At 41.2% G+C, this 14,218-nt stretch overlaps 1 protein-coding gene across 6 annotated transcripts in view; it reads right to left on the bottom strand.

Moving 5' to 3' along the window:
- DPYS (dihydropyrimidinase) overlaps positions 1 to 14,218 on the bottom strand; it is a 99,954-nt gene that overhangs the window by 76,882 nt on the left and 8,854 nt on the right. The window lies entirely within an intron of this gene.

Here is a 14,218-nt window from a genome sequence, read left to right as displayed (position 1 = left end):
TCCAGTGGTCATGTATGGATATGAGAGTTGGACTGTGAAGAAAGCTAAGCGCCGAAGAATTGATGCTTGTGAACTGTGGTGTTGGAGAAGACTCTTGAGAGTCCCTTGGACTGCAAGGAGATCCAACCAGTCCATTCTAAAGGAGATCAGTCCTGGGTGTTCACTGGAAGGACTGATGCTGAAGCTGAAACTCCAATACTTTGGCCAGCTGATGCAAAGAGCTGACTCATTGGAAAAGCCCCTGATGCTGGGAGGGATTGGGGGCAAGAGGAGAAGGGGACGACAGAGGATGAGATGGTTGGATGGCATCACCGACTCGATGGACATGGGTTTGGGTGGACTCTGGGAGTTGGTGTTGGACAGGGAGGCCTGGCGTGCTGCGGTTCATGGGGTTGCAAAGAGTCAGACACAACTGAGTGACTGAACTGAACTGAACTGAAATCCCTTTTATTTTTTTTTAATTTATTTTTTATTGAAGGATAATTGCTTTACAGAATTTTGCTGTTTTCTGTCAAACCTCGACATGAATCAGCCATAGGTATACATATATTCCCTCTCTTTTGAGCCTCTCTCCCATCTCCCTCCCCATCCCACCCCTCTAGGTTGATACACAGCCCCTGTTTGAGTTTCTTGAGCCATACAGCAAATTCCCATTGGCTATTTTACACATGGTAATATAAGTTTCCATGTTAGTCTTTCTATACATCTCATCCTCTCCTTCCCTCTCCCCACACCCATAAGTCTATTCTCTATGTCTGTTTGTCCATTGCTGCCCTGTAAATAAATTCTTCAGTACCATTTTTATAGATTCCGTGTATATGCATTAGAATATGGTATTTTCTGACTCACTTCACTCTGTACAATAGGCTCTAGGTTCATCCGCCTCATTAGAACTGACTCAAATGCATTCCTTTTTATGGATGAATAGTATTCCATTATGTATATGTACCACAACTTCTTTATCCATTCATTTGTCAGTGGATATCCAGGTTGCTTCCATGTTCTAGCTATTGTAAATGGTGCTGCAATGAACAACGGGATACATATGTCTCTTTCAATTTTGGTTTCCTCAGGGTAGATACCTAGGAGTGGGATTGCTGGGCCATATGGTGGTTTTATTCCTAGTTTTTTTTAAGGAATCTTCATACCATCTTCCATAGTGACTGTATCAATTTACATTCCCACTAACAATGCAAGACCATTCCCTTTTCTTCACACCCTCTGCAGCATTTATTGTTTGTAGACTTTTTGATGAGGGCCATTCTGACTGGTGTGAGGTAATATCTCATTGTAGTTTTGATTTGCATTCTCTAATAATGAGCGATATTGAGCATCTTTTCATGTGTTTGTTAGCCATCTGTATGTCTTCTTTAGAGAAATGTCTGTTTAGGTCTTTTCCCACTTTTTGCTTGGGTTGTTTGTTTTTCTGGTATTGAGCTGTATGAGCCACTTGTATATTTTTGAAATTAATCCTTTGTCAGTTGTTTCATTTGCTATTATTTTCTTTGATTATCTTGTTTTGATTTATGTCATCGAGTGTTCTGCCTATGTTTTCCTCTAAGAGTTGTATAGTTTCTGATCTTACATTTAGGTCTTTAATCCATTTTGAGTTTATCTTTGTGTATGGTGTTAGGTAGTGTTCTAATTTCATTCTTTCACATGTAGCTATCCAGTTTTCCCAGCACCATTTATTGAAGAGGCTGTTTTCCCCCATTGTATATTCTTTCCTCTTTTGTCAAAAATAAGGTACCCATAGGTGCATGGGCTTATTTCTGGGCTTTCCAACTTGTTCCATTGGTCTATATTTCTGTTTTTGTGCCAGTACCATACAGTCTTGATGACTGTAGCTTTGTAGTATAATCTGAAGTCAGGAAGGTTGATTCCTCTAGCTCCATTCTTCTTTCTCAAGATTGCCTTGGCTACTCAGGGTCTTCTGTGTTTCCATATGAAGTGTGAAATTTTTTGTTCTAGTTCTGTGAAAAATGCCATTGGTAATTTGATAGGGATCACATTAAATCTGTAGATTGTGTTTGGTAGTATATTCATTTTCACAATGTTGATTCTTCCTACCCAGGAACATGGAATATCTCTCCATCTGTTTATGTCATCTTTGATTGCTTTCATTATCTTATAATTTTCTGAGTACAGTTCTTTTGTCTCCTTAGGTAAGTTTATTCCTAGATATTTAATTCTTTTGTTGCAATGGTGAATGGCACTGATTTCTTAATTTCTCTTTCTGATTTTTCATTGTTAGTATATAGAAATGCAAGTGATTTCTCTGTATTGATTTTGTATCCTGCAACTTTGCTAAATTCACTGGTTAGCTCTAGTAATTTTCTGATACTATCTTTAGAGTTTTCAATGTACAGGATCATGTCATCTGCAAACAGTGAGAGCTTTATTTCTTCTTTTCCAATCTGGATTCCTTTTATTTCTTTTTCTTCTCTGATTGCTACAGCTAGGACTCCCAGAACTATGTTGAATAATAGTGGCAAGAGTGGACACCCTTGTTTTGTTCCTGACGTTAGGGGGGATTCTTTCAGTTTTCACCATTGAGAATAATGTTTGCTGTAGGCTTATCATATATGGACTTTACTATGTTGAGGTAGGTTCCTTCTATGCCCATTTTTTGAAGAGTTTTAATCATAAATGAGTGCTGAATTTTGTCAAAGGCTTTTTATGCATCTATTGAGATTATCATATGGCTTTTATCTTTCAATTTGTTAATATGGTGTATCACACTGATTGATTTGTGTATATTGAAGAATTCTTGCATCCCTGGAATAAACCCAACTTGATCATGGTGTATGAGCTTCTTGATGTGTTGCTGAATTCTGTTTGCTAAAATTTTGTTGAGGATTTTTGCATCTATGTTCATCAGTGATATTGGCCTGTAGTTTTCTTTTTGTGTGTTGTCTGTGTCTTGTTTTGGTATCAAAACCAGATGGTGGCCTCATAGAATGAATTTGAAAGTGTTCCTTCCTCTGCAATTTTTTGAGAGTTTTAGAAGGATAGGCATTAGTGCTTCTCTAAATGTTTGATAGAATTCACTTGTGAGGCCATCTGGTCCTGGCTTTTGTTTTTTGGGAGATTTTTGATCACAGCTTCAATTTCAGTGCTTGTAATTGGGTTGTTCATAATTTCTATTTCTTCCTGGTTCACTCTTGGAAGATTGAACTTTTCTAAGAATCTGTCCATATCTTCTGGGTTATCTATTTTATTGCCATATAGTTGATCATAATAGTCTCTTATAATCCTTTGTATTTCTGCATTGTCTGTTGTAACCTCTCCTTTTTCATTTCTAATTTTGTTGATTTGATTCTCTCTCTTTTTTTCTTGTTGAGTCTGGCTAAAGGTTTGTCAATTTTGTTTGTCATCTCAAAGAACCAACTTTTAGTTTTATTAATCTTTACCATTGTTTCTTTCACTTCTTTTTCATTTATTTCTGCTTGGATCTTTATGATTTCTTTCCTTCTACTAATTTTGGGGTTTTTGTTGTTCTTCTTCTTCTTTTTCCAGTTGTTTTAGGTGTAAAGTTAGGTTGTCTATTTGGTGCTTTTCTTGCTTCCTGAGATAGGATTGTATTGCTATAAACTTTCCTCTTAGAACTGCTTTTGCTGCATCCCATAGGTTTTGAGTTGTGTTTTCATTGTCATTGTTTCTAGAAATTTTTTGATATCCCTTTTGATTTCCTCAGTAATCTGTTTGTTATTTAGAAATGTGTTGTTTAATCTCCATGTGTTTGTGCTTCTTACAGTTTTTTTCTTGTAACTGATATCTAGTCTCATAGTGTTCTGGTCAAGAAGATGCTTGATATGATTTCAATTTTCTTAAATTTACTGAGGTTTGATTTGTGACCCAAGATGTGGTCTATTCTGGAGAACTTTGCATGTGCACTTGAGAAGAAGGTGTATTCTTCTGCATTTGGATGCAATGTCCTGATATCAATGAGATCCATCTCATCTAAGGTATCATTTAAGGCTTGTGTTTCCGTATTAATTTTCTGTTTTGATGATCGGTCCATTGGTGTGAGTGGGGTGTTAAAAGTCTCCTACTATTATTGTGTTACTGTCAGTTTCTCCTTTTATGCCTGTTAGTGTTTGTCTTATGTACGGAGGTGTTCCTACATTGGGTGCATGCTGCTGCTGCTAAGTCGCTTCAGTCGTGTCCAACTCTGTGCAACCCCAGAGACGGCAGCCCACCAGGCTCCCCCGTCCCTGGGATTGTCCAGGCAAGAACACTGGAGTGGGTTGCCATTTCCTTCTCCAATGCATGAAAGTGAAAAGTGAAAGTGAAGTCGCTCAGTTGAGTCTGACTCTTAGCGACCCCATGGACTGCAGCCAACCAGGCTCCGCCGTCCATGGGATTTTCCAGGCAAGAGTATTGGAGTACCATTGCCTTCTCCCGTTGGGTGCATAGATATTTACAATTGTTATGTCTTCCTCTTGGATTGATCCCTTGATCATTATGTAGTGTCCTTCCTTATCTCTTGTAATCTTCTTTGTTTTAAGGTCTATTTTGTCTGATATGAGAATTGCTAGTCCAGCTTTCTTTTGCTTCCCATTTGCATAGAATATATTTTTCCATCCTCTCACTTTCAGTCTATATGTGTCTTGAGGTCTGAAGTGGGTTTCTTGTAGACAGCATATATATGGGTCTTGTTTTTGTATCCATTCAGCCAGTCTGTTGGAGAAGGAAATGGCAACCCACTCCAGTGTTCTTGCCTGGAAAATCCCAGGGACGGGGGAGCCTGGTGGGCTGCAGTCCATGGGGTCTCGAAGAGTCGGACACGACTGAGCGACTTCACTTTCACTTTCCACTTTCATGCATTGGAGAAGGAAATGGCAACCCACTCCAGTGTTCTTGCCTGGAGAATCCCATGGACGGAGAAGTCTGGTGGGCTACAGTCCATGGGGTCGCACAGAGTCAGACACGACTGAAGCGACTTAGCAGCAGCAGCAGCAGCAGCCAGTCTGTGTCTTTTGGTTGAAGCATTTAATCCATTTACATTTAAAGTAACTATTGGTATATATGTTCCTATTGCCACTTTCTTAATTGTTTGGGTTTGATTTTGTACATCTTTTTTCCTTCTGTTGTATTTCTTGACTATATAAGTCCCTTTAACATTTGTTGTAAAGCTGGTTTGGTGGTACTGAATTCTCTTAGCTTTTGCTTGTCTGAAAAGCTTTTTATTTCTCCATCAATTTTGAATGAGATCCTTGCTGGGTACAGTAATCTTGGTGGTAGATTTTTCCCTTTCAGTACTGTGAATATATCCTGCCATTCCCTTCTAGCCTGCAGAGTTTCTGCTGAAAGATAAGCTGTTAAGTGTATGGGGTTTCCCTTGTATGTTACTTGTTGCTTCTCCCTTGCTGCTTTTAATATTCTTTCTTTGTGTTTAGTCTTTGTTAGTTTGATTAGTATGTGTCTTGTTTGGCATGTTTCTCCTTGGGTTTATCCTGTATGGGACTCTTTGTGTCCCTTGGATCTGATTGACTATTTCCTTTTCCATGTGGGAAAATTTTCAACTATAATCTCTTCAAAAATTTTCTCATACCCTTTCTTTTTCTCTTCTTCTTCTGCAACCCCTATAATTTGAATGTTGATGTGTTTGATATGGTCCCAGAGGTCTCTGAGACTATCCTCAACTCTTTTCATTCTTTTTACTTTATTCTGCTCTTCAGAAGTTATTTCCAACATTTTATTTTCCATCTCACTAATTCATTTTTCTGCTTCAGATATTCTGCTATTGATTCCTTCTAGAGTATTTTTAATATCGGTAATTGTGTAGTTTGTCTTTGTATGTTTATTCTTTAATTCTTCTAGGTCTTTTTAAATTGATTCTTACATTTTCTCCATTTTGTTTTCAAGGTTTCAATCATCTTTACTATCATTGTTCTAAATTCTTTTTCAGGTAGTTTGCCTATTTATTCTTCATTTATTTGGACTTCTGTGTTTCTAGTTTGTTATTTCATTTGTGCAGTATTTCTCTGTCTTTTCATTATTTTTTTTTAAGCTATTGTGTTTGAGGTCTCCTCTTTTCTGAGGCTTCAAGGAAAGTTGAATTCTTTCCTTGAAGAAAGTTGAGTTCTTTCTTCCTTTTGGTTTCTGCTCTCCTATGGCTGGTCCAGTGGTTTGTGTGAGCTTTGTATAGGATAAGATTTGTGCTGAGTTTTTGTTTTTTTGTTTGTTTTTCCTCTGATGGGCAAGGCTGAGTGAGGTGGTAATCCTGTCTGCTGATGATTGGGATTGTATCTTTGTTTTGTTTGTTGTTTAGATGAGGCATCCTGCACAGGGTGCTACTCATAGTTGGGTGATGCCAGGTCTTGTATTCAAGTGGTTTCCTTTGTGTCAGCTCCCACTATTTGATACTCACGACGGGTAGTCTTTTGCTAGTCTAGGGTCTTGGGAGTCAGTGTTCCAACTCCAAATGCTCAGGGCTTGATCTCTCCCTAGGATGTCCTCCAACATTGCGCTGATCTCTGGATCTGCTGTGGGACAGATTCTAATCTGGTTCTACTCCTGTGTGTTCTTGCCTCCAATGTCCACAGCTATCAGTGTTAGTGCATTTTCTTTTGTGGGAGCTCTCAATGGCCTTTTATATATTCCATAGACACAGAGTCTGCTTAGTTGATCATGTGGACTTAATTTGCAGCTTGTATAGCTGGTGGGAAGATTTTAGATCTTTTTCCTTAGACACACTGCCCCTGGGTTTCAACTGTGGTTTTATTTCTACCTCTGGGTTTCAATTGAGGTTCTATTTCCACCTCTACATGTGGGTCGTCCCCTGGGGTTTAGCTCCTGAGGCTGCCCTGGAGGGCTTGGGTTTGCCCCTATGAGGGCAAGGTGTGGAGGTGGTGCAGCTGCTTGTGTCACAGGGGTTCTGGCAGCAACAGGCACTGAGGGGGTTGGTGGCTAGCACAGCAGGAAATATAGTGCTCTAGAAGGGAATGGCAACCAGTACTGGCCAATATGCTCCAGTATTCTTGCCTGGAGACCCCCCTCTCTGACAGAGAATCCTGGCAGGCCACAGTCTACAGGGTCACAGAGTCAGACACGACTGAAGTGACCCTGTGAGCATAGACGCAAGACTTATTTTTTGCCAGTGGCAGCTCTGCCCCAGTGACAGTTGAGCGTTAAGATGGTGCAGCTACTTGGCTTGCAGGGACCCTGGCGGCATCAAGTGTGTAGGGACAGAGACTGCCTCTGCCGCAGGAGTTATGGCCCTATCAGAGTCTTTTTTCAAGCCTCTTGTAGTTGGCGATCAGGCCTCTTTGGTCAGTTTTTCTCTGTAGCTCCACCTGTTCACTTAGAGGGCACTTAGAGGGCTCTCTTTCCTGGGGAGTGCTGAAGAAGCTGAAATCAAATGGTTCTATGAAGACCTACAAGACTTTTTAGAATTAACACGCAATAAAGGTGTCTTTTTCATCATAGGGGACTGGAATGCAAAAGTAGAAAGTCAAGAGATACCTCGAGTAACAGGCAAATTTGGCCTTGGAGTACAAAATGAAGCAGGGCAAAGGCTAACACAGTTTTGCCAGAGAATGCACTGGTCATAGCAAACACCTTCTTCCAACAAAACGAGAACACTATACACATGGACATCACCAGATGGTCAACACCAAAATCAGATTGATTATATTCTTTGCAGCCAAAGATGGAGAAGCTCTATACAGTCAGCAAAAACAAGACCGGGAGCTGACTGTGGCTCAGATGAAGAACTCCTTATTGCAAAATTCAGACTTAAATTGAAAAAAGTAGGGAAAACTACCAGACTACTCAGGTATGACTTAAATCAAATCCCTTATGATTATACAATGGAAGTGAGAAATAGATTCAAAGGGTTAGATTTGACAGATAGTGTCTGAAGAACTATGAATGGAAGTTCATGACATTGTACAGGAGGCAGTGATCAAGACCATTTCCAATAAAAAGAAATGCAAAAAGGCAAAATGGTGGTCTGAAGAGGTCTTACTGAGAAAAGAAAAGAAGCTAAAGGCAAAGAAGAAAAGGAAAGATATACCCATTTGAATGCAGAGTTCAAAGAGTAACAAGGAGAGATAAGAAAGCCTTCCTCAGTGATCAATGCAAAGAAATAGAGGAAAACAAGAGAATGGGAAAGACTAGAGATCTCTTCAAGAAAATTAGAGATTCCAAGGGAACATTTCATGCAAAGATGGGCACAATAAAGGACAGAAATGGTATGGACCTAACAAAAGCAGAAGATATTAAGAAGAGGTGGCAAGAATACACATAAGAACTGTACAAAAAAGATCTTCATGACCCAGATAACCATGATGGTGTGATCACCCACCCAGAGCCAGACATCCTGGAACGCAAAGTCAAGTGGGCCTTAGGAAACTTCACCACGAACAAAGCTAGAGGAGGTGATGGAATTCCAGTTGAGCTATTTCAAATCCTAAAAGATGATGCTGTGAAAGTGCTGCACTCAATATGCCAGCAAATTTGGAAAACTCAGCACTGGCCACAGGACTGGAAAAGGTCAGTTTTCATTCCAATCCCAAAGAAAGGCAATGCCAAAGAATGGTCAAACTACCACACAATTGCACTCATCTCACACGCTAGTAAAGTAATGCTCAAAATTCTCCAAGCCACGCTTCAACAGTACATGAACCGTGAACTTACAGATGTTCAAGCTGGATTTAGAAAAGGCAGAGGAACCAGAGATCAAATTGCCAGCATCTGTTGGATTATCAAAAAAGCAAGAGAGTTCCAGAAAACCACCTACTTCCGCCTTATTGACTATGCCAAAGCCTTTGACTGTGTGGATCAAAACAAACTTCGGAAAATTCTTCAAGAGATGGGAATACCAGACCACCTGATCTGCCTCTTGAGAAATCTGTGTGCAGGTCAAGAAGCAATAGTTAGAACTGGACATGGAACAACAGACTGGTTCCAAATCAGGAAAGGAGTACATCAAGGCTGTATATTGTCACCTTGCTTATTTAACTTACATGCAGAGTACATCATGAGAAATGCCATGCTGGATGAAGCACAAGCTGGAATTAAAATTGACAGGAGAAATATCAATAACCTCAGATATGCAGATGACACCACCCTTATGGCAGAAAGCAAAGAAGAACTAAAGAGCCTCTTGATGAAAGTGAAAGAGGAAAGTGATAAAGCTGGCTTAAAACTCAACATTTAGAAAACTAAGATCATGGCATCTGGTCCCATCAGTTCATGGCAAATAGATGGGGAAATCAATGGAAACCGTGAAAGACTTTATTTTTTGGGGCTCCAAAATCACTGCAGGTGGTGACTGCAGCCATGAAATTAAAAGATGCTTGCTCCTTGGAAGGAAAGCTATGATCAACCTAGATAGCATATTAAAAAGCAGAGACATGACTTTGCCAACAAAGGTCCATCTAGTCAAAGCTATGATTTTTCTAGTAGTAATGTATGGATGTGAGAGTTGGACTATAAAGAAGGCTGAGCGCCAAAGAATTGATGCTGGTGAACTGCGGTGTTGGAGAAGACTCTTGAGAGTCCCTTGGACTGCAAGGAGATCCAACCAGTCTATCCTAAAGGAAATCAACCCTGAATATTCATTGGAAGGACTGATGCTGAAGCTGAAGCTCCAATACTTTGGCCACCTGATTCGAAGAACTGACTCACTAGGAAAGACCCTGATGCCGGGAAAGATTGAAGGTGGGAGTAGAAGGGGACAAGAGAAGATGAGATGGTTGGATGACATCACTCACTCAATGGACATGAGTTTGAGCAAGTTCTGGGAGTTGGTGATGGACAGGGAAGCCTGGCGTGCTGCAGTTCATGGGGTCGCAAAGAGTTGGACACAACTGAGCAACTGAACTGAATTGAACTGGTCTGGGGTCCTTCTCTGTTGTTTGGCATATCAGGCACATACAGGGCCCCTCCCTGGCTGGGGTCCTACTCTGTAGATCAGCTCTTAAGGCACTTAAAGGGGCATCCTGGGTGGGGTCCTTCTCTGTAGCTCAGTGTGTCAGGCATGTGATGGGCCAGCCTCCCTATTGTTCAGCTGCTGATGCTGGCCTGTGAGAAGAGAGAGGCTATGGTGGTGGCTCCACCCCTGATGCATGACTCAGCAGTATCGCCTTGCTTCCATGGCTGCCTGGCTTTCCTCCACTGGCAATTTCCACCACAGTCTCCTCCCTCACATCTCCTCAACCTGTCTCTCTGCAGTTCACAGCAGCCCTCACCCTGGGATTGCTCCACAATCCCTCCAGCTCCTAGCTGCTGCACCTTCTGGGAGACCAGTGTTCCTGTCTGGGGTATGTATGGCTGTGGCAGGAGCCGTCTGATTCTCATTCCATTTAGGCTGCCACAGATCAGCTATTTCACTCTCAGCCTTAAATGTTTCTCCTCTGACTCAGACAGTTGCCCTGCTGTGGGGATAGGACCCCTGCTTCAGTTCCCCCACCCGCCGAGGGCAGGTCCAGTCCTGCTAATACTCCTGTTTCCCCCCCAGTTCCTTCGTCCTACTGAGTTTTGTGTGGTCCTATATCTTCTTTTCCGCTGGTCAGGTACTCCTGCCTGCTCTCAGCTGGTGTTCTGCATGCACTTCTGTGTCTGAAGGCGTATCCCTGATGTATCCGTGGAGAGAGATGTACTCCACGTCCACCTACTCCTCCGCCATCTTGTTCTTTGTGTGTTAAGCATCTTATGTACATTAACTCATTGAATGATGCCTTGCTACAGTCCTGAGAGATAGAAATTGCTTTTCTTATTTTACAGTTGAGGATACTGAGGCTCAGAGATGTCAAATGGCTCTCCAGGGTCACACAGTTGGCAATTCTCATTGGGAACACGGAGGAGGCTGCAGCTTTGTCCAGGAGGTCTTACCTTCTGCCTACTCTGTGCCTCAACCCCATGCAGGCCTTGTCCCCTTACCCAGTCTTCAATTCAGTGTGACGGTTTCCAGCCTATTGTCCCAGTGCATCAGTGAGTCTTTACTTGGAGAAATGCACAGGTTGGTAAAATAAATCAACCATTTAGGAAACCCAAGACCATACCAAAATAAAACAAATCTTATTGAACTATGAATTGTAAATTCACAAAGGAAATGAAATTTTATTAAGCTCATGTCATGTTCATCATTTTGAGAAATGTCACTGAAATAATGTGCTCCTGAAAGAGTTACAAGGAAAAGCTCTATCTTGATGCTTTTTGCTTCCACACAGCTACTATTCACAGGATAATTAACTTTATCCAGCAAATCAACTCATCAGAACATTGCATTCCTAGCTCACTTTGTAGATTGTCAGTATTCACTGAATTACTTTTAACATCAGTTGCTTTACATTCATTTCACAACATGTTCGCCAGAATCAACATTTGAAGAATAAAGAGAGTTTAGGGGAGGGAAAACCAGGAAAGAGAAAATTCCTTTCATATTTTCATACAAAACCTAATTGTTTCCTTTGTACTTACTGATGATTGACTTCACCTTTATTTGTCAGTTAGCCAAACAAAATGCATTTACCTCTTCTAATCTTGGCTCATAAATCAGTTCTTTCAGCTCCTCATTACTTTGGCTGTTCTCCCTTGAAAACCTTCTAATTTGTCTAAAACCTGCTCTTAGGGAGAGAAGAGCATGTACTTGCTGTCTTATGTGTAAACCTTATTGTTCAGTCTCTAAGTCGTGTCTGACGCTTTGAGACCCCATGGACTGCAGCACACCAGACTCCTCTGTCCTTCACCACCTCCCGGAGTTTGCTCAGATTCATGTCCATTGAGTTAGTGATACTATCTCATTGAGTTAGCGATACTACCTATCTCATCCTCTGCCTCTCTATTCTCCTTTTGCATTCAGTTTTTCCCAGCATCAGGGTCTTTTCCAAAGAGTTGGCTATTCACATTAGCTAGCCAAAGTATTGGAGCTTCAGCTTCAGCATCAGTCCTTCCAATGAATATTCAGGGTTGATTTCCTTTAGGATTGACTGGTTTGATCTCCTTTCTGTGACCGAACATAAATTGGGATAAACTCTAACCAACAGTAGGGTTATAATATTACATAACACAAGATTTTACTTAAGACTGTATTAGACTATAAATAATTATTGAAAGCATCTCAAGTGTTTTCTTTTATGGGCCTGCTGAATTTTCATTTCTAAGCTCATCTTGGAATAAGTGACTTTGTTTCGTTAAAATTTATTACAGGACTTGCTCAACCCAAATGAATCAAAAAGAAATCCAACAGGACATTTGAGCCTTAGGGAGAAAAACACTTGGCTGAATTTTCAACTTTCTCATAGTCACTAAGACTTAGGAAAGCAAATTTCATGATTCCAGTTTATATTCTAACTTCAGAAGCATAACCAGCTTTGTAAAAAGATGTCCTCCACAGGGACTTCCCTGATGGTCCAGTGGGTGGGAGTCCACCTGCCAGTACCGGTTACATGGGTTTGATCCCTGGTCCTGGAAGATCCCTCATGCTGAGGGGCAACAGAGCCCATGCACTCTAGAGCTGGTGCTCCACAATTAGAGAAGCCACCATAGTGAGAACCCACGCACCACAACTAGAGAAAGCCCGAACGAAGCAATGAAGATCTAGCAAGGCCAAAAATAAAACATAAATAAATGAAATTTAAAATAAATAAAATACTTTAAAAGAAATGTCCCACAGTACCTTGCCATACTCCTTGCCTCCCCAAGTGTGAAATATTAATCACACCATCACCCATCCAACTGGGCAAACCACAGACTCAAGAGGCACCCTTGATGTCTACCTCTCTTCTTCCCTGGTATCACCAAGTCCAATCCGTCAGCAAACATATCCCCTCCCCGACATACACCCTGAGTCACCATACTTCCAGCCCTGCTCAGAGTGCTACCTGCATCTCTTGACCAGACCAGAGCAGTTAGTTTGTGTACTGTCACCTTGTCCCCAGTCACGCTAGCCACTTTCCATCTTTTATTGACTTCCCTGTACTGTTAGGATGAAGGAAAACAGTTATCACACAGCTTCATAAAGCTCTGCATGATCTGAGTTCCTTTCCATATCAGACAGTCAAGTCACCCACATTCTTTTCTCCTTGTCCCTTCTCTAATCCAGTGACTTTTTTTCTTAAGAATTTTTTTTTTTTTTAATGTGGACCATTTTTAAAGTCTTTACTGAATTTGTTACAATATTGCTTCTGTTTTATGTTTTGGGTTTTTGACTGTGAGGCATGTGGAATCTTAGCTCCCTGATTAGGGATCAAACCTGCATCTCCTGCATTGAAAGATGAAGTCTTAACCACTGGATTGTCAGGGAAGTCCCCAGTTCCATGATCTTAGCCCTGGCTGCCTACTGGTCTGCTTTAGGGAACTTTTATCCCATCCTCCAGAGATTTTTTTAATTTAGTTGATGTAGTTTCATCACAATATGCCTCATGCCTGTTATAGTACATAAATATTCTTTAAATGTTTAAGGGAGAAAGGAAGAGAGACCAATGAATTTCTCCCAGAAATTATGAGGTAGAATAATTAGGATGATTCACTTCTCCAATAGCAAAGTGGGAAAGCTGTGCAGATTGCATATTCATGCACAATTCCATTTCTCAAAAAAATTGCTAGCCCTGGCTGGGTTGTTTTCAAGATCCTTCTATGAAATGTTAACATGGAATGTAGACTCTAAGCACATTTGAAAGCTGAATGCTCAGTTTTGTCCCAAGCCTATTACTTCAGATCAGATCAGATCAGTCGCTCAGTCGTGTCCGACTCTGCAACCCCATGAATCGAAGCACACCAGGCCTCCCTGTCCATCACCAACTCCCGGAGTTCACTCAGACTCACATCCATCGAGTCAGTGATGCCATCCAGCCATCTCATCCTCTGTCGTCCCCTTCTCCTCTTGCCCCCAATCCCTCCCAGCATCAGAGTCTTTTCCAATGAGTCAACTCTTCACATGAGGTGGCCAAAGTACTGGAGTTTCAGCTTTAGCATCATTCCTTCCAAAGAAATCCCAGGGCTGATCTCCTTCAGAATGGACTGGTTGGATCTCCTTGCAGTCCAAGGGACTCTCAAGAGTCTTCTCCAACACCACAGTTCAAAAGCATCAATTCTTTGGCGCTCAGCCTTCTTCACAGTCCAACTCTCACATCCATACATGACTACAGGAAAAACCAAAGCCTTGACTAGACGGACCTTTGTGGGCAAAGTAATGTCTCTGCTTTTGAATATGCTATCTAGGTTGGTCATAACCTTTCTTCCAAGGAGTAAGCGTTTTTTAATT

This window comes from Bison bison, unplaced genomic scaffold (assembly GCF_000754665.1).
Source record: "Bison bison bison isolate TAMUID 2011002044 unplaced genomic scaffold, Bison_UMD1.0 scf7180017864491, whole genome shotgun sequence".
Classification (NCBI taxonomy): Eukaryota; Metazoa; Chordata; class Mammalia; order Artiodactyla; family Bovidae; genus Bison; species Bison bison.
Note: the sequence above shows the minus strand (reverse complement) of the source record. Positions and strands in the feature narration are given on the sequence as shown.